Source organism: Lolium perenne, chromosome 3 (genome assembly GCF_019359855.2).
Source record: "Lolium perenne isolate Kyuss_39 chromosome 3, Kyuss_2.0, whole genome shotgun sequence".
Lineage (NCBI taxonomy): Eukaryota > Viridiplantae > Streptophyta > Magnoliopsida > Poales > Poaceae > Lolium > Lolium perenne.
The window spans coordinates 115,560,788-115,580,403 of NC_067246.2; the positions used below are offsets into that span (position 1 = coordinate 115,560,788).

The window sequence follows — 19,616 nt, forward strand, 5'->3', positions numbered from 1 at the left end:
AACAAGTTGCTCTCAGGTGCTGAATCCTATGGGTTCTTAACAAGATTCTATGGGTTGCTGAATCATTCATGAGTGATGATTGTTATTCAGTACCACTCTCGAAATAACCAAGATTTGCATTCAAACATCTTTCTAAAAATCTATTTTCTCCACCATTGATCTCCCTGTGCTCATCTTGCTATTTTGGCTGTGCAGTGTTGTATCGGGATATGGAAGGAAGATTAGGTATGAGATCGTGTCCCATCTATGGCATTTTTCATTTCAGTTGCATGTGCGAGCTGCTGGATATTCGTCCTTATGCATAATTACATAAGAATATACTTCGATGGAGTGAGGGTGTTGAATCAGTCGATATCATGGGTGCTTAGCAAGTGAGGGGTGCTGAATCGCATTCCGTGTGTATGGTGCATATGATGACAGGGTGGGGTGCTGAATTAATTATGCTTGAAAGCTTATCATGGTTTATTTGACAGTATCATTTTATTACAAGATTATTCTTGATTTGTCAAGTGCCTTTGCTGTACGTACATATACCTACAAATATGTACTCATACGCGTGCTTAACAAGTGCCTCTGGGGTGCTGAATCATTTGTGCATCCCTTGTTCTTATTCAAGCTTTCGGGGATCTTAATTAACAAGTTGCTTCGATATGCTGAATCATATGGGTGCTTAACATGATGATGTGAGGTGCTGAATCATTGATCTTGTAGTACTTAGTTTCCTGTACAAGACAAATGGGGTACTTAATAACAGAGTCCGGGTGCTGAATCATTTGAGGTACTGAATCAGTACTTGTAGTACTTAACAAGTTTGTTGGAAGTGCTGAATCAGTAGTACTCTGATTATGTAAAAGCATATGTTATTTCTCTGGTGTTTTTTATCGATGGAAATTTCAGTTTAGTGTTTGGACATGTTTTACTTTCAACAATAATATGGTCTAAGTAATTTTAGAACTGTGTAATTATAGATATGCTTGACAATTATCTTGCTGGTATCTAACTAGGATTGAATGTTCTGGTAGAAGGAGCACTTTGGTATTGTTGTACTAGTAGAAGGATCTTGTAGTAGTGGGTTTATAGTTGATTCTTGCACTTCTGCCTTGGTATCAAAATCTGTTTTGGGGTTTGCGTAACTCAGCTAAAAAAAAATATAGAGACGTCATTTGTTGATGGCCGTATATACTGACATTTGTTAGTGGTTATATTCTTCCCTGTGAAGTAGCTTGCTTATTTTTCCTGATGCTATTTTTTCTTGGCAATTTAAAATTCTTGAGGTACATCTGAACAAGTCATGGCTAAACAAATGCTGATGCTCTCTCTATGCCACTTAGCTAGAATTTGCACCTCATGCTGCCTAACTTCTAGTTGGAATCTAAAGTGCTTGATATAGAAATGTTTATGCTAGTTCTTGCTAGAATTATAATTGATTCTTTTGGAGAATTGGTCATCACTACTAACAGTTAGGTTGGTTTTGAGATCTCATATGTACTTGATCACCTTGCCCTAAGTTATCTATCTCATCCTCAGATGTTTTTCATAGGTAGGTCTCAGGTCTCACAAGCAATCCAAGTTCTAACTAATACTCGTGACGTGCTTAACTAGTTGCTCTAAGATAATGAATCGTATGGGTGCTTTACAAAATTCTGTGGGGCGCTGAACCAGTAGTACTCTGTGTTAATTTTGGCCGGCGTCTCCCACAGGTACTTAATATATTGAACTAGGGTGCTGAATGCCATACAATATCTCCATGGAACACAGCTACCGAATCATATGACTTATGGTGCCGAACAGTGTATGCCTTATCCCAGACGATGGTGTTTTCTCTTGGCTTCATGGCTGGGAAATGCTTGTCAGTTCCTGATGAATCGAACGACTTAAGGTACCATTCAGTACATGCAGTTTTCCCAAACCATGGTGTGTTTCTGTTTAATGAAAGTATACATCGATTTTTTGTCCCAGTGATGCTGAGAAATACACTGCCATGAATTCAGACGCTTTTTATATGTATGATTGCGCAAAAAGGCATGGCCATGTATGATTGTGGCTGTGAATTGCCATCTTTAAGTACCTGGGTCTAGTTCTGTAGGTACCTGCTTAGTTCTTGGTCCTTTTCGAGCTTTCCACATCATGTCGATAGTCTACTTCTATGTTTAGTATTTCATGGAAACTGAATCTGAGATTTATTGTTTTGCAGGTATAGGTGTCATATACCTGGATGATGCAAGCCGTTTTACTACATTCAGAAGTATGGTACCTAATGTAATTCTATCAGGTTCTGAATGGCCATATGGCTGGAACGGGCTTTGCTGGTACCAAATGGAGTACAATGAAGCCCATACAGGCGATGGGCTGTTAGGTACCTCTCCACTACCACCCAGCCCAAAGCCCCGGGTGGGTACCTAATGGATTCAAAATTTGAATCCTTTGTGTGCCCAGGCCCATGACCTGCAGTGGCAGAAACGGGCAGAAAGCCCAGGACCGGACTCTGTCAGCCACAAATAATGTTTACGTTGTCTTTTGCAAACATGGTTTGAATTTGTGTACTGCATCACTATTTTTAAATCTGACCACAAGCAGTCTAAAAGCAGTGTACAGACTGTGTTGTTTCCACATTTGCAATGGGCTAGACGCGCTATTTGGCTCCCTGGGGCAGAATATTATTTTGCACCCCACCGCATCGGGTACCACTACCTATAGACCGACCTTCGCGAAGGGAAATATCCTCCTGTGAAACGCACCAGCTATTGACACGTGTCAGCGCGGACGAGTGCCTTCGGCGACGCGGACGAGTGCCTTCGGCGACGCGGACGAGTACGAGCGAGGTAGACGAGTACGCGGCCAATCCCGCGCGACACGGACGAGAGCCCTCCCGCGCAACGCGGACGAGTACACCCACGCCCACGCACGTACGCCCAACGTCGCGAGTACATCTTCCAATGCACGCGACTCACACCACCGTATGAACCCATCGCTATGGCTAGCTAGTTGCTTTAGCACATGCATGCAAATCAAAAATACGTACACCTTTATGTTATAGCAGTATAGGTACAGTCACGCACAACACACGAGTACAAGTACAGTTACACACACGAGTGATCGTGCACACGAAAGCAGTGCATTGAACACACAAAGTAGTACAAGATACAATCACGCACACGAGCAGTACAAATGCACACGAGCAGTGCATACCACTCACAACACGCAAGTCTGATTGAACACGCGAGCGAGTACAAGATAAATCACGCACACGAGCAGATACAAACGCGCATACGACGAGTACATCGTGAACATGAGCAAGTACACGTACAGAAGTACAGTGGCGCACACGAGAAGGTACAGTCGCGCGTAAGTACAGGTACAATCCCGTACACGGGCGAGTACAGTCAGCGAGTAAAGGGAAAAATTACACCAAATACACTAAAAACAGAAGTATTTTATCAGTTGAAACATGAGTACAGTTAGGTACACACCACAGGTACAATCATAATATTATTGGAAGTACGAAAAAAATATCTCCAACCTATCAACATGGGATCTAGTTTTGAAGATCTCGACGCAAGGATCTCAAAAGTGAAAACGGTTCTCAAGATATTTCATTTTGAAAAAACGAATCTAGAAGAAAAAAGAAAAAACTGACACAACCCAGTCTTCTCTCTCCTCCCCCATCCCCACATTGCTTCCCTTTGCGACACATGGCGAGCAGGGAGACCACTTCGCGGCTGACACCACAGCCCGCCACTTGTCGCGTGCGAAGCGAGAAGATCGGCCCTTTTTTAACGATTTCGCACCGCACCAGGCGCGCCTGCCCGCACGTCGGTACGAGTCCCGTGCGCACCACGTTCGCCATCCACGCGCAAGGCGACGTAAAATTACTTTGTCCGCTCGCCCCGCACTGCGATCCCCGTTGCATTCTCAATCCGCGTCCGTTCCAGGCCCTGTACCACGATCCCTGTCCACATGTCAGGCGACGTAAAATTACGTTACATGCTCAGTCAGTGTCCGTTCCAAGCCCCGAGCATTCCCGGCCTCTGCTGTTTTAATTTGGCAGATTGACCTAATATAATGACCAAGGCAACCCATGTGTCTCGCTGACTGATTAGAAAGCATCTATGCAATGAACCTATTAAGAAAATCTGGTAACGAGCATGCGCCACTAATTCAATTTGCACTCCATGGCAAGAAAGTCTGGGCCAACCACTCACGTGGGAAATATCAGAGGCGATTTAAAAACTTATCTATACCTAATAATAAAGAAAATAAGGCTTCTTGTTGGTCCGTTTTTATTTACCCTTAAGTTTCATCCAAATTACATGGTCTGCCACCGCCGAGTTAAATAACGATTCGGTTAGCTTGTAACAAAAAAAAAAGCCAAGCGAACTGCCCATCTTTCCCCAGGCTACCCGTTCCCCTCCAGGCGCAGATCCCTCCGCCGCCAGGAATAGCCCGCACAACATCGCGGCGCCAGAGGCAGACGCGAGGCCGGTGGTGTGCCAAGAGGCAGCCTCTGTTCCCTATCCTCCGCTTCTCGCGGAGTATCACAGGCGTCGCCGGACCGGGCCGTCGTTGCCGCTGCTGTCCTTGCGCGGCCGACGCTGCTCCGCTCCCCTCCGATCCGTAGACCAGGCCCCTGGCGCCAAGGTATTTTACCTTGCCCCGATTCGTGCATGCAGCTACTGGTGGTATTCAACGCCAATTGACCTGAGTCCTCCGCTTCCTCCCAGTCCCGCACAGAGAGAAGTGAGGCAAACTACAGCGCCTCTTCCAGTCGTCCTCCGACCAGGCCGCCGCGGAAACGGATGCCCGCGCTGGCACCGCCCGCACTCGCCCCCGAGCCCAACTCCGCGGCCGCCTGCTTCGCCTTGACTCCCAGACGCGAAGACCTGCCCACGGTCGCCCCCGAGTTCAACGCTGCCTGCTTGGCCCTGATGCCCAGACGCTCTCGACCTGCGCCTGGAGATGGTGGAGCCAATATCAGACTGCTCCTTGCAAATTTCTTCATACAAAGTGTGTTCCCGTTTTTTTGGGTTATTACAGATCAGATGCTTATGATGGGATTTAATTCTTTATCTACTTTCGTGTTCAGTGTGATGTTTTCGTTGGAGAATCAAAATTGTTGATTTCACATGTAAATCTGTGTCACTCGGGTAGTAACAGGTAAATCTCTGTCACGGGAGTATAAGGCTTTCATATGTGTTTTTTCTTCTTCTGTAATCTCGGAACCTTTTACTGCAAACAAAAGGGTGATTGCTCTGTTTATGGGCTGAATATTCAGCAAGCAGATCGTAAAATAATTTAGAAAGAATGCAGGAAAGAAGAGTTCTTTCTGCTGTTACTAATTTACCAGCGATATTGCCTTTATTGTTTCTCCATGCTAACACTTCCTTGGGTGCACAACAGGTAGAGTTACGTATATTATATGATTTGATTGAAGTGTTGGTAATCAGAAAGAATGCAGGAAAGAAGAGTTCTTTCTGCTGTTACTAATTTACCAGCGATATTGCCTTTATTGTTTCTCCATGCTAACACTTCCTTGGGTGCGCAACAGGTAGAGTTACGTAGATTATATGATTTGATTGAAGCGTTGGTAATCATTTCCTTTTTCCTACCTGATTTAATGAATATTTAATATGTATTAACAGATGTCTTTTTCAGTACGAAATATTAAGGTACAGAATTACAATTTAATAACCAGCAAACCGGTCAAAACTGGAGGTCTCTACCATGAAATAAGTGTACATACAAATTGAGCAACCCTAACTCTTGAGGGTAGGAACTTTTCTGTCATGTACGCTTCGTTTAGTTAAAAAAGTAGTTTTCAGTAGTGAACATCCGTGGTCTAAAAATCCGTAGCAACGCCTTATCGTCTCTTTGGATGGGCAACTCCTCAATCCATGTTGTGAGTTGTGACCGTGCACTTGTTGCTAATCTGTGCCTAGATTACTTCTAATTTTGCTTCACCACGAAACAAGTCCTACTCAACAATTTATGATTTTACTTCACGTATCAGTGTAGACATGGACTAAATCCTGGCTAGCTCATCGCATCATGAAGGCCATGGTCGGTGACGATTGGCGACACGTAGGACTCCGGCGAGAAGAAAAGGCTGCTCTCTATAGACACAGGTGGTATGTATACTTTATTTTCCGTATAAATTATACTGAAAGACTAATTAGATGAGGAGCACCATCATAGATGGGCTGAATCTGGTTGGTTTAGGCCACTTCATACTGGTTTAATCACCTCTCCGACGCTAACGTATTTTTGCTCAACTTTGGCTTTTCTAACACTTCAATTATTTATGATGACTGCTATACGAAAATATTTTGATCTTTATGATTGGAGCTTTCCTAAACTTAATAAACATTGTTCCTCGTCCATGCCACGGATTTGACTTATATCTTCATGTGTATCTATGCATTCTTTATTCTTTTTCAGTCATCTTGTAAACTTTCTTATTCATGCAATATTGTAACAACTTATTCTGCTATGTTGCTAGACACTTTTTTATGATTTAAAGTCCCGCATTTTGCTCTTCCGCAGCAAAGCGCGGGCATTGTCCTAGTCTATACCTAATAATAAAAGCAAAAGGGTTTCTCCCTCGGTCGTCCGTCAAACATAAAACTGCCCTTAAAGTTGATCAAAATTACCCACCATGCCACCAGTAAGTTATACCGGTTTGATTTTTTTTCCGTGTCCATCGTTTTCTACATCATCGCTAGACTGAGCTCCTATTTTCTTCGTCCGCCTCGCGCGCAGACCCCAGCCCCCGCGCTGCTCCTCCCAGGATCTGGTCGATCTCCAGCCTCGCAACAAGAGCGCTGACATGGTCCATGAGACCAGCGAGCAACGCGACCGGATATGTAAGGAGGAACGCCTGTGGCAGTCTCCGTAGGGCACTCGCGTAACCCTAGCCGTCACCACCATCGCGGACGTCGTTGGCGACGTGGCTAGAGCCCTCATAGATCTGCACTACCTAGCTGAATACTTCCGCGCCGCCGTCCGGTCGATGGCCCCCCACCCAAGGAACTGCGCAACCGTCTTCTCGCACTCTGGCTGCCGTCGTTTGCGCGTGAGGCTGATTCGTTATCGTATCTTCATGTTGGTGCGCGCGAGGAAGCTTCGTCCGGCTCGAGGCATAGTGCAGCAAGGGCCTCGCAGTAGACCTGGCTCGACATGAGGCGCGGCGATCATCGGCAGCCCAAGTGGATCATCCTGGTCGAGCAGGTCGCCTCGGCGGCGATTGAGGATGGCACGGAGGCGTCGTGGTTCGTGGCAGCTCTGCATGTGGCCTGGTTTTACAAGCCCGCAGGGGTGGAGGCATGGAGTAGGCGGCGTGCTACGGCCTAGAGCCCTAGACACCTGTCGCGTCTTCTCGCCGGCCAGGTTCTACATCTATAGAGATGAACATGCTTAGCGAGAGAGTCTGATCAACCGACAGAAACGGGAGACAGAGAAGAAATTTGTGTGGGCTGGCCTCTCTCATGCCTGACATCGGAGGTGGTCAGGAGGTTCGAAGAGCAGGCACTCAAAAAGACATGCATGGACAAGGGTTAATCATAGCCTCGATCGGCTTACCTCAATTAAAGTCTGCAGCGATTGATCGGTTTACTTCTACATGCTTTTGGTCCTTGATCATCGATAATTTAGTTGCAGTGCATAACAGCCATGAGGGAGAACATGTGCTGTAGGATCTGGAACGTTTGTCCCGCTGAGATTCTGCTCATTCATGCCGCAGAGCAGACCCTTCCATCGCATCAAATATATGGAAGCCACGTCCTTGCATCATGCTGCACGGATAGGTACTGGGAGTCATTCATGTAGTATTTGGTCCTTCATGTAGAGCTTGAGAAGCGGGGTTAGTAAAAAATTCGGGGTTGATGTGAATCCAAGAGCGCCGATCGACTTGCGAATCGTAGCAGAACGGAAAGGAATTAAAAATCGCAGAAAAACGGAAAGGCATCGCGGCTTTGCATGGTGCCTAATTGACAGGAGCACAACAAGAGCATGAAATTAAACGGAGACGGGATCACAGGGTTGACCTCTAATTCTGCCCCAGGAAGCAAAAATAACGTAAGAGAGTCTAAAGAAGGCATGCCGAGGCCTCGCGAACGAAAAGTAGAATTCAGCATGCCGAGACAGTTGTGTGATGTACAAAGACATGCCGAGAACGAAAAGTCGAATTATGCACGCCGAGACATGAATAAGTTGCGTCATGTACATATTTCAGCTTTACTGTTCTACATATTGGGTTGTATTTGTTAGTTTTTAATGGATAAATTATACCAAGTTCAATTACCAAATATGTTTACACACTTTAATATGTGTCATTGTAATAAAAAAAAATCTATTGCAACTCACATGTATTTGTGCTATCCTCCTCAAAATAAGCTTTCGCCCCGCTATATTAATACAGCAACCAACCGACTGCAGCACAACCAAGCCCAAAAGGAACAAAAGAGAAAGCAAAAAAAGGAAAGAAATGCCAACACCGGCAGCTCGACAAAAACGAAGATTACTCGCAACCGCTACGCCCTCCGGAGAATACCACACACTCCTAGCCCATCGAAGCGCCGCATATCAAGCAAAACCTTCAACAAGGAAAGCGACGACGACGCCGTTGCTGCCCGGACTAATCCTAGGGTTTCCCCTGATACGCGGAAGAGATTGGGGGAGGGACAGCCGACGCCCTTCAAGAAGGCACGGTGACACCCGAAAGGCGTCACCGCGTCGGTGTCATGCATGTCCACAAGGATTTCTCCCGCCCACCAGACCCGCAACCCAGACGATCCGACGTGCTCCACCTAACTTGCCGCTCACCAGCACACGCCACCACGGTCTTGAAGCCATCCTCGCCATCTCGTTGTGGTCACCGGACAGGGCCTGGAAGGAGAGAAGAAAGGCAGCAGGGTCGGGGATAGCAGCACCTCAGCCGCGCAGGAGGGAACTACCTCCACCGCCTTCGCGGTAGCCATCCGGATGTGACATCGGGGGCAAACCAGACCCACCTGGCCCGGCTGGGCCCTCACAAGCCCGCAAAGTCCTCACCGCCACACTGCAGCAGGCCGACCAGAGTACCGCCACCACCTAGCCACCACCGCTGCGCCTACTCCGCATCTATGGAGCACTACCGGCGCGCCCATAGGCAGACGGCCCGCCCAGCCTAGATAGGCCCCAATCTAGGCCCAGATCTGGGCCGACCGAGCGCCGCCCAAGCGCCTCCACCTGCGCCGCCCCGCCGCCAACGACGGCGCCGCCGCTCCTCCTCCCACCCGACGTGCGGGAATCACTACACCACGCAGAACGACTGCCGGCCGAGGAGCACCACCCGGCTGCACCTACCCCGCGCAGGCGCCGCGCCGAGAGGGGAAGTCAAGGGACCACCACCTCCAGCGCCGTCCGGGCCGCTCCCAGCGACGATGGGGGCGGGGAAGGAGGAGGGGGCGCGGGACGAGGTAGGTGGCGGCGTGGCCCGACCGCCCGTGGGGGACGACACAGGTCGCAAGAGTGTTTCGCGTTTTTTTCACAGAGGTCGGTATTTGTGCTATCTATATCTATACCTCTCTACCTAATAATAGTAAAAGCAAAAGAGTTTCTTGTTGATTCATTCTTTTATTAGTCAAAAATGGTTCGCTGGCACGCACACAAAGGTTGCAAATTTTTGTTTAAATTATTTCTTTATGCATCAACAACATGTAGCAAGTGAAAGCGGAGAAACTTAGGATTTTGTGGCAGTTCCGCAAAAAATGCATCACTTTTAGTGGACTTGTTCATAAAATAGAACCTATAATTACTAGGTCAGTAATCTTGCTCTTTCGCAGCAACGCGCGGGCATTGTGCTAGTAAAAGACATACTTACATAAAACAAATAAAGCTAAGAACGATTACAACATAATAAAGCTAAGATATTTCAGAGGTGATGTAAAAGTTTAATGCCCATACGAATAGCAAGGATGGCCTGATTACACAATGCAAGTTTTACAAGTACGGCTAGAGTAAGATCTCCATTTGAATAAACATATATATGTGTCCATGCACACATGTGTTTACATATTTCAGGCATCCCGTGCATATCAAAAATTAAGAAATCAATATGTGAACATGTAATAAAAATTACATTAGTCGGTGCAAATTATTTAGCTAGATCAGCTCGACTAGACAACGCGTTGATGTTTGTATTTCTATCGTACTAGGCAGCCCGACGCTGAAGACCACAACATGCGATGTAGCTCTACAGTTCATTGTGTACCCAGGAGTAAGACACATCTTTAGTTCCACTTAATTTTTTGAACATCGCCGTCCATCCTGAAAAATGGGCAGACAATTTACCATAGGAATCAAGAACCTGGACATAATTTGCAACCATAGAATTCCTTTGGAAAAAATTGAATCACTGAAGAGAAAAGGAATGTCCATTGTCACACCATCACCAGTATATATAACAAGATTTAGAAGCTAGTCAGACCAGAATCTAACTAATTCATAAGCTTCTAATGCTAAATAAATGAATTGATAGACTTGTAAGGATGCATGGAAACTGGAGAGAGGTGATATGGTGCAGCCTCACCTGGATCTCTACACAAACAAAATTGAGCTAAAGAATCAGCTCTGCCAATATCCTGCAACCATTCAGAATTCCGCCATATTGGAGGATGGAGGATGGAAAATAATTGATTAATAAACTAACAATGTCATCTATGCTCAGAGGACAGCTACTGGAATATTCTCCACGGTCATTTTGCCAGATCGAAAATACATTTGTGATACTGAAGCTGTCTCGGTCCGTAAATGCAAAATCTGATAGGCTAATATGTAATGACACGATCAAAGGTGGACGTAAAGAAACTAACAGGCACACTAATCTATTTTCAAGCACACAAAAATATTACAGCTAGGAAGCTGAAAAGGTGATAATCACTGATAGCATACAAAACGAGAAGCAACAGCCAATCTGATAAACGTATATTTCTGAATAACAAAAGGTATCACCAGCAAGCTTGCTCTCATGAATTGAACTAGAAATTGACTCGGGGCTAATAAAATAGCAGAAATATATGACCCATGTAGCATCAGGTGGAAGAAGAATGTATTATGCGACCATTTAGGATTATGTCATGTTTAAGATTGGAGTCAAAGAAATTACCCCTTAAAAATCCTAGAATGTCATCTATGCTAGGCCAGCAAACTGAAAATAAGCTCTACACGATTTTGCCATATTTACAATACATTAGGCATACTTGGTCTATATCTGTCTTCAAGGCAAAATCTACTAGGCTAGGAACATGGTCAAAGCTCGAAGCAAAGCAACTAACATATCACACAAACTTCCGTGAATTTTCCATTCACACTATCATTAATTTTCATGCAAATGACAGTAGCATAATTAGGCACCTAAAAAGTTGAGAGGTATTTATGCATAAGAAAAGTTATGTATAATGACAGGAAAAGCAGAATAACTGAGAAGCAGGCTAAACAGAAAGAGGTAAAAGATTTACTAACAAAAGGTATCGCAAGCAGCTAGTAAACCACATGCACGACCATATATCAACTCTGGCCATGTGTTGAGCTTAAAATACAAAATACCACCAAGGGAAAGAAACAAACTGCAAATATTGGCAGAAGGATTTACCCAAACGCATACTTCTTATTTGTACATATACCCATTTCCAAAGACCAGCTACAACTGAAATAACATTAGGGGCATTGACGTCCTTTGTAAGTATGTCATTTTTCTTTTGCTGTATGTGAGTAGCTTTTTCATAACATTTTAAAACTTTCATGTGAAGCCAAATAGCTAGTCATTACTTAGTTGGCATGTATGAAGACACAAAGCCAACTCTTATTACGCGATAGTATTGCCATCAAAGAGATCATTATAATATCAACCTGCAACAAATTAGCCAAAATGTTTTTAAGTGGAGTGGACATGAAAAATTTGTACCTCCCAAACACATGTATTTGAAGAAAAAACGGTAGAAGAGATCTAAATTGCACCAAAAATAAAGGTAGTAATTCTAAGAAAACCACATAGACCATAGGATCTACCTCGGCTTGGCGGCTGAAATCTGATGACAGAGCTTGGATTTGTGTAAACAAACAAGTGAATATGCTAAGATTGCAGCAACATGAATCAACACTAGACCACGATGCTCACAAGAACGGAGCCAAGGTTTCTGCAAATGGGAAACGATGGCATTTAGCATTCGAGTAATGATGAAAATTATCCATGCAAGATTCTAAAAATCATGGTTGTAGGGTTGCGAACTGGTAGCAGTGACCGATAAAATTATATTGGGTTGCCACTCCGCTGAACTGAAATTAAATTAAATTAGGATGAAAATAACTTTACTTGTTGATAATTGGATTATAGAGCCATGCTACAATAAGAGAAAAATAACAATCTATTTCATGAAGGATCAGAAATTACACATTGGTGACATGCAACAAAGTGAGCCAACCAGTTCTTTAACTTTTACACAAAAGACTGCATAGCTAGTCATAAGTTATTTGGTATCAACAAAAGAATAAATCCAAGGCACACTATGTGCCAGCGTTTGGTTGCAGTAAGAGCATTATGTCTTCATTTTACACTACTAGGAAATGGCTTACCGCCGGCGACCTGAAATGGCTTACCGCCGGCGTTTTTTGCATTCGCCGGCGATCACCTCGCCGGTGGTAATGCCTCATCGCCGGCGCCTTCCAATTCGCCGGTGGTAAGTGCCGTTACCGCCGGCGTTTTACAAAATTCGCCGGGGGTAAGTCTTACCGCCGGCGTCTTCCCATTTCGCCAGGGGTATCAGGTCGTAGTGCTGGCGCTTTGCAAAACTCCAGGGATACATGTACATTTCGCCAGTGGTAATATTAACAGGAGCCAAAAAAAAATCTCGAATTTCACAGTATATACACCAGAATTCATAGCATATACGCAGAATATACAGGCAAATACCAGAATAACAGCAAAATAGACATCAATAACACAACAGATATAGAAAGTATCCAAATGTTCATAATGTCCATGCATCAATAACACAACAGATATAGAAAGTCTCCAACTAGCAAATATTACACAAATAGATACAGGCTTCTAGCTGCCCACCATGCTTCTCACTCCTCCGCTGGCTGCCGGCCAGCCTACTCGCTGAAACGCCGCCGGCCAGCTCCTCCTCCTGCGTGCTCGGACTCCGAAGCCGAGCTCCCTACACATGGAAGTATCATTATTATTTGTTTAGTTCAACCGAAGAAAAAATCACATGAAAGAATTCCATGAGTTAGAACTAGTGTTAAGTATCATTAGCTCCCTACACATGGAAGTATCATTATTGTTTGTTGAGCTTCATACCGCAACGTTCTATCCTAGAAACTTTATGTTGTTTGACAGTACTACTTGGCAATGAGCAACTGAATTAGATTTAATCTATATCGTTTGGAAGCGGCGGCATAAGACTATCTAGTGATAATCAGAGACATCAATGTTAACAAACAAGCTCTGAATACAATGTGTACCTCAGGTTGCTTGTTTTAAGTTAAAAAAATATTGAGAGACAGTACTAACAAAGTATAGGGTATAATTAAGCTGCTTAGCCTAGAGACAGTACTAACAAATTCAGCACAAACAAATTCAGAACACAAGCTCAAGTACTCCAACAGTTTATGTTACAGAGAGAGAAGAGAGGATGTACCGAGAAGAGAGGATGTACCGAGAATTTTCAAGTTAAGAAAAAAATCTACAACAAAACAAATCTTCTAACTATATATATGGTAATTATTTTTATCAAAGTATTCCTGTCAACAGAGTTAATTGGATGGAAACATGATTACAGATTGCAGATTGCAGTGTATGATATCATCAAATTACAGCAAGAAGCATATGGTATATCTGCCTAGTGGTAGGCTTCATGGAAGGTAAGCATGGTAAATCTGCCTAGTGTTCCTACAATAATATGCCAAGTAGTACTAGTGAAGTACAGGAGTTATCAAGTAAATCTGCTAGATACCAAATAAAACTAGCTGAAACATTGTGTAAATGAGAGACGATGCTAGTCCTGGTAGAGGGTGATTAGCTTATGCAACTTAAAAGGACAGTAGTGAACTACAACTTAAAAGCAGCACAGAGTGAACAAACTGAATCATTTGAATAAAGGACAGTAGTGACGATTTGATTATGCAACTTATAAAAAAAGAATTAATAACCATTCGAAGCATGTGTACAGAGTGGTAGATCCACAAGAAACCTACTCTAAGGGACACCAACTTGCCAGGTTATGCGATTTAAAAGAGCTAGGCATCGACCAACAGAGCCATATCATAGAAATCCACTAAAATAAGACTCCACATATCATGGAACCATCTCTGAAACAATATGGCATTTCATATACTTGGTAAGGACACAGCATCAAGAATCAAGCACTAGATTTTCTTAGCAAGAATAGATAGAGGAGGAGAGGGGCATCACCGGGCTGTTGCAGGTTGTTGTGGTCGTCGGCCGTAGCAGGATCAAGTCGTGGTGGGCAGCTGCAGCTCGGGGATGTCGCCGGCGACCAGCAGCTCGGGGAGGTGGTCGCTGAGGTCACCGACGGAGGAGAAGGGTTGGACTTCCGGCCACATCATGCGTCCTCGCCACATCCCGGCAACCGTGGTCGTGGCTTCCGCGCGGACGGGCGCGGGCAGGCGAACTCGACGGGGCGCCGCGGTTGTGTGATCTGGATCCGCCCTCGGTGAACGCGCGAGGCCTGGGGACTCGCCGAGGTTCCCCGCGATCTGGGTGCGCAGGATCCTCCTGCCGCCGCCGGGGGCCATGGAGGCCGAGGCGTCCCCACTCCCGCCGCCGCCGCCCGGGCCCGTCCGCCTCCCGGACGAGGACGCCATGCGGTGGTGCTGCTTCTAGTTGCAGGCGGTGCTCCTGCAGCCCGAGGGCATACCAATGGCGGGTGCTCCGGACGGGAAGGTGGTGGATGGGGGGAGGTCGGGCGGTGGCGAAACCCTAGATCGATTGGATTTGGTTGGGGATGGGAGTGATGCTGTGTTGGGGACGGGGAAGGGAGTGCGTGTGTTGGGGACCGAAGGGGACGGGGAAGGGGATGGTGGGCCAAAGAGCTGAAACTACCGCCGGCGAGAAGGAATAGGGAGGCCAGCGCTAAATTCGTCCAAAAAAGGCCCGGCCCAGTTCTACTTACCCCAGGCGGATTCGTTCCGTAACCGCCGGCGATAACGACACTACCCCTGGCAACCCTAGACCAATCCGCCGGCGGTAATACGAGGTGGCCTAAAAACAGGTTACCGCCGGCATCTTTTAACTGGACTTGCCGGCGGTATTGGTGGCACCCCCGGCACCATCCTACCTCCTGCGCCGGCGGTAGTGTTAGGCCCCCCTGGAAGCTATTACCGCTGGCATCTTCAACTCGTATTTGCCGGCGGTAAGGAGTGCGGCTATAAGCTATTCCCTAGTAGTGTTATGACCGGCCTGGTCTACCGCCGGAGGGGGCCCACTGGCCCAACCGGCCAGACTTAGTTAGGGGCTTAGCCCAGTTAGCAGATTAGGGTTTCGCAAGTTCTCTTATATATACAAGTTGTAATAGACTAAATCAATCAAGCAATAATCAAATATCATTATTGCCGACTCCCAAAGGAGTCGGCCTTCCCCCGTCCGCGCCGCCCAAACCCTAGCCGCCGCCTTTCCGCGCGCTCGCGACGGCGCCCTGCCGCCGGCGCCGCCTTCCTCCCTCTCGCTCTCAGCACTTCCACCCCTACAACCTACGCCCTCGCCCCGGTAGAACCCTAGTTTCTACCAATTTGGTATCAAAGACCTCTACGATCATGTCTTCGAGCCAGCCCACCGCCGCCACCGCCGCCGCCTCCGAGACGCCGCTGGCCTCCTCCGCCGCCGCGCAATCGCCGCCGCCCTCCACGGGCGCCACGGTGCCCCCGGCAGATGTCGCCGGCGCCGCCCTCCTCTCGCAAAGCAAGAGCCGCCGACGGCCATCCGCGACCTCGCCACCGCCGTCCAGGGCATCCGCCGTACCTCATCGATGCACGCAGGGATGACTACGCCGGCCCCGTCGCCACCCTCGCCGCATACCCGCCGGCGCCGATAGCCCTACCCGGCCGGGCGCGCCTGCTTCCGCCTCGGCCTCACCGCCGCCGTCGCCGTGGGCGTCTGCCGCCGGCCCCAAGACGGGCCTCGCCTCGCTGCCCCAGGGTGTGCCCATCCAGCGGGTCCAGTTCCCGCCGACGGGGTGGCAATGGATGCGGACAAGGTGGCGGCGGTCGCCGCCTGGCCGACGCCGCGTTCACCACGCGCCCTCCGCGGGTTCCTGGGCCTCGCCGGCTACTACCGGAAGTTCATCCGGGATTTTGGCCTCATCGCCTCGCCACTCACGCGCCTGCTGCGGCACGAGGCCTTCGCTTGGGACGACGAGGCTACTGCTGCTTTCGAGGCCCTCAAGGGGGCCCTGACGACGGGCCCCGTCCTCCAGATGCCGGACTTCGACAAGGCGTTCATCGTCGACTGCGACGCCTCCGGGGCGGGGTTCGGTGCCGTCCTTCACCAGGGTGACGGGCCGCTCGCCTACTTCAGCCGGCCGTTTGCTGCACGCCACCTCAAGCTTGCGGCGTACGAGCAGGAACTCATTGGCTTGGTTCAGGCCGTCCGCCACTGGCGTCCCTACCTATGGGGGCGCTCGTTCCGCGTACATACGGACCACTACAGCCTTAAGTTCCTCTTGGACCAGCGGTTGTCGACGGTGCCCCAGCACCAGTGGATCAGCAAGCTGTTTGGCTTCGACTTCACGGTGGAGTATCGTCCGGGGCGCCTCAACACGGTGGCCGACGCCTTGTCCCGCCACGACGCCGATCCCGACGCCACTAAGGGAGCCTCGGACGGACGCCTGCTCTGCATCCGCTCGGGGCCCTCCTTCGTCCTCTTCGACCGCATCCGCCAGGCGACGGTGTCCGCTCCGGATGCCCAGCGTCTGCGGCAGCAGCTCGACGCGGGTGAGCTGGACGACCCTTGGCGCGTCATCAACGGCCCTCTCCTCCACGGGCGCCGCGTGTTCGTTCCCGACCATGATGACCTCCGCCACCAGGTGCTGCTCTTGGCGCATTCCGCCGGTCATGAGGGTGTCCAGAAGACCCTCCACCGTCTTCGCGCGGACTTCTACATCCCTGGCGATCGGGCCATGGTCCAGGATTGGGTGCGTTCGTGTGAGACGTGCCAGCGCAACAAGACGGAGACTTTGCGCCCAGCTGGTGTCTTGCAGCCGCTTGACGTTCCTTCGCAGGTGTGGGCCGACATCTCCATGGACTTCATCGAGGGCCTTCCGAGGGTGGGCGGCAAGTCTGTCATCCTCACGGTGGTTGACCGCTTCTCCAAGTACGCCCACTTCATCGCGCTTGGCCATCCCTACACGGCATCGTCTATGGCCCGCGCCTTCTTCGACGGTATAGTCCGCCTACACGGGTTTCCCTCGTCCATCGTCTGTGATCGAGATCCGGTGTTCACGGGGCACGTGTGGCGGGACCTCTTCCGCATGGCTGGGGTCCAACTCCGGTTCAGCACGGCATTCCATCCTCAGACGGACGGCCAGTCCGAGGTGGTCAATAAGGTGATCGCCATGTATTTGCGCTGTGTTACAGGTGATCGTCCTCGCGCTTGGGTGGATTGGCTTGCATGGGCGGAGTACTGCTACAACACCTCCTACCACTCCGCCCTGCGTGCTACGCCATTCGAGGTGGTCTACGGTCGGCCACCACCACCTATCCTACCGGTGGATCCAGCGACGGCGCGGACGGAGGCAGCTGGCGAGCTCATCCGCGCCCGCGACGAGATGCTGGCCGAGGTGCGGCAGCGTCTTGTCCAAGCTCAGCAGGTCGTACTACTATGACGGGAGACATCGTGAGGTTGAGTACGCGGTGGGTGACTGGGTGTGGCTTCGCCTGTTGCACCGCTCTCATCAGTCCCTCGACCCGCGTGTCAAGCGTAAACTTGGTCCGCGCTATGCGGGGCCCTTCATCATCGTCGAGCGGATTGGGACCATGGCGTACAGGCTTCAGTTGCCGGAGGGGGCCCGCATTCACGACGTCTTCCACGTGGGCCTGCTGAAGCCCTATCGCGGTGCCCCGCCGGTGGCCACTCCACCACTTCCGCCGACGGCTGAGGGACGTCTGCTGCCCAGTCCGGCCAAGGTGCTCCGCGCTCAACTACGTCGTGATGTTTGGCACTTGTTGGTGCAGTGGGAGGGCCTTTCCGAGGAGGAGGCGACTTGGGAGCCCAGCGAGGAGTTCCAGCAGCATTACCCAAACTACCAGCTCGAGGACGAGCTGTTTGCGCAGGCGGGGAGAGATGTTATGACCGGCCTGGTCTACCGCCGGAGGGGGCCCACCGGCCCAACCGGCCAGGCTTAGTTAGGGGCTTAGCCCAGTTAGCAGATTAGGGTTTCGCAAGTTCTCTTATATATACAGGTTGTAATAGACTAAATCAATCAAGCAATAATCAAATATCATTATTGCCGACTCCCAGAGGAGTCGGCCTTCCCCCGTCCGCGCCGCCCAAACCCTAGCCGCCGCCTTTCCGCACGCTCGCGACGGTGCCCTGCCGCCGGCGCCGCCTTCCTCCCTCTCGCTCTCAGCACTTCCACCCCTACAACCTACGCCCTCGCCCCGGTAGAACCCTAGTTTCTACCACTTCAACAATAAATTATATTCCCCCAAAAGAATCTGGCATGCGGCCCGTGACTATCAGATAAGAGCCAAACGCAAAGACCGAATTGTCAATCTAGTACTAATCATGCCACTTGCAGGTTACCACTTTATTTGATCTGGAAGAAAAAATCATGGCTGCTAACTATATCCAACAAACAAGGGAAGGAAACGTGGTGCTGCATAGGCTAGTGTTGCAGATCGGGAACGCACCTAAAGGATCCACCAAGCCGGAGAGTGTTCGCGCGGCCTGGTACGCCACCCGCTCGTTCCCTGCAAGAGAATACGTGAGCCACCTCCAAAATTATTTTGGCCGGAGCTGACAGGGAGGGAGAGGGGGATGAGTACTTGCATCTCTAACAGGGGCGGCAGTGCGGAAGAGTACCTGCCGGATGGGGAGAGGAACCGCGGCGACGGCAGGCTCACCATGGAAAACGCCGCGCAGTAGCTCGTGGACGCGTCGTAGTCCACCGGGAAGCGCCCCACGCGCAGCTCCCGTCGGGACTTCCCACGAGCAGCGCCGCCTGGAATTCAGGACCGCCGGCGAGGGAGGGGCGGAACTGGGGTCATTCAAAGGGGCGGGGGGTGGGGGTGGGCTGGGGTCAGGCTGTAAGTGGGCAGGCTAGCGGCGGCCCACCAAGTGCCCTTTTGTGTCCATACAAACTGAACGGGCTGCCGCTACATGACCGTACAATACGCTCATCTTTACCGACGTCCGGCCAGCCCGATTAAACCCGCCAGCGTCCTGCCAGAAAAAGCCAGCGTGGGGAGAGCAACCATGCTTCCTTCCTTTTCCGTACTTGTCCGCTCCGCCTCCGAACTTCCGGCTCCACCGCAGACATGGCCGGCGCCGTCCCACCGCCGCCGGAGAGGATGACACGGCATGGGAGCGCGCCATCAACGCGTCCGTGAAGAACGCGCCCAAC

The 19,616-nt window shown here is 49.4% G+C and overlaps 2 long non-coding RNA genes across 2 annotated transcripts; one reads left to right on the forward strand and one right to left on the reverse strand.

Moving 5' to 3' along the window:
• Positions 1-4,378: 4,378 nt before the first annotated feature.
• Positions 4,379-5,314, forward strand: LOC127339571 (uncharacterized). Its single transcript, XR_011754085.1, has 2 exons — positions 4,379-4,638; positions 4,722-5,314. It is a non-coding gene; the product is annotated as an uncharacterized lncRNA (long non-coding RNA).
• A 7,634-nt stretch (positions 5,315-12,948) lies between these two features.
• LOC127342218 (uncharacterized) lies at positions 12,949-19,287 on the reverse strand. Its single transcript, XR_007876352.2, has 3 exons — positions 19,076-19,287; positions 18,904-18,963; positions 12,949-13,193 (listed from the first exon to the last, which is right to left on the reverse strand). It is a non-coding gene; the product is annotated as an uncharacterized lncRNA (long non-coding RNA).
• Positions 19,288-19,616: the final 329 nt, after the last annotated feature.